A 674-nucleotide genomic window follows, 5' to 3' on the forward strand; every position below is an offset into this window, starting at 1 on the left:
CCTTGGCCAACGTGCGCGACTCGACCGAGCGCGCACTGGCCGAGGTGCACACCGATTTCACCTGGGTGCGCGCGCAGCACCTCGGGCGCACCGGGGTGCGCGCACAACGCCCGGGTTGCACCGTGGCCTGTGTGCTCGGGGCGCCTCGGGTGCGCGCTCGGTGTCGCCCCCCGCGCGCGCGGTAGTGCGGGCAGCGCACCCCGGCCCGGCCCGGCCCCGACGAGAACGCAAACGGGCAAAAGGTTTATTCAAATAGCATTGCGATGCCCGGCGAAAAACTAAAAAAGGGTGCAACACCGGGACTTCCCGGGAGGTCACCCATCCCAGTACTACTCCGGCCCAAGCGCGCTTAACTGCGGAGTTCTGATGGGATCCGGTGCACTAACGCTGGTATGATCGCACCCGTTATGAGCTTGTCGCAGTGTGTACTTAGCAAACCGCGACCCACGTGCGAATCCACCCCGGCCACCCACCCCCGTCGAGGTGCACACCCTCCCTCGCGAAGTGCGCCCCGTTCGCCAAGTGTGAGCCCTGCCCGGGTGCGCGCACCTTGCTAGGGCGTCGGGTGTGCACCCGGCCCGGCCTACGTGCGTGCACCTGTAGGGGGCGTCGTGTGCGTGCAGTGTCCCGTCTGCAACGCGGTGCCCACACACCACCTCGGGCGCAACGACCTG

General features: G+C 67.8%; 1 non-coding gene across 1 annotated transcript; it reads right to left on the bottom strand.

Moving 5' to 3' along the window:
• Positions 1–285: 285 nt before the first annotated feature.
• Positions 286–404, bottom strand: LOC131873197 (5S ribosomal RNA). The gene has a single exon (XR_009371205.1). It is a non-coding gene; the product is annotated as a 5S ribosomal RNA (ribosomal RNA).
• Between the last annotated feature and the right edge of the window lie 270 nt (positions 405–674).

The sequence above is a fragment of the Cryptomeria japonica genome, unplaced genomic scaffold, assembly GCF_030272615.1.
Source record: "Cryptomeria japonica unplaced genomic scaffold, Sugi_1.0 HiC_scaffold_1226, whole genome shotgun sequence".
In the NCBI taxonomy this organism is placed as follows: domain Eukaryota; kingdom Viridiplantae; phylum Streptophyta; class Pinopsida; order Cupressales; family Cupressaceae; genus Cryptomeria; species Cryptomeria japonica.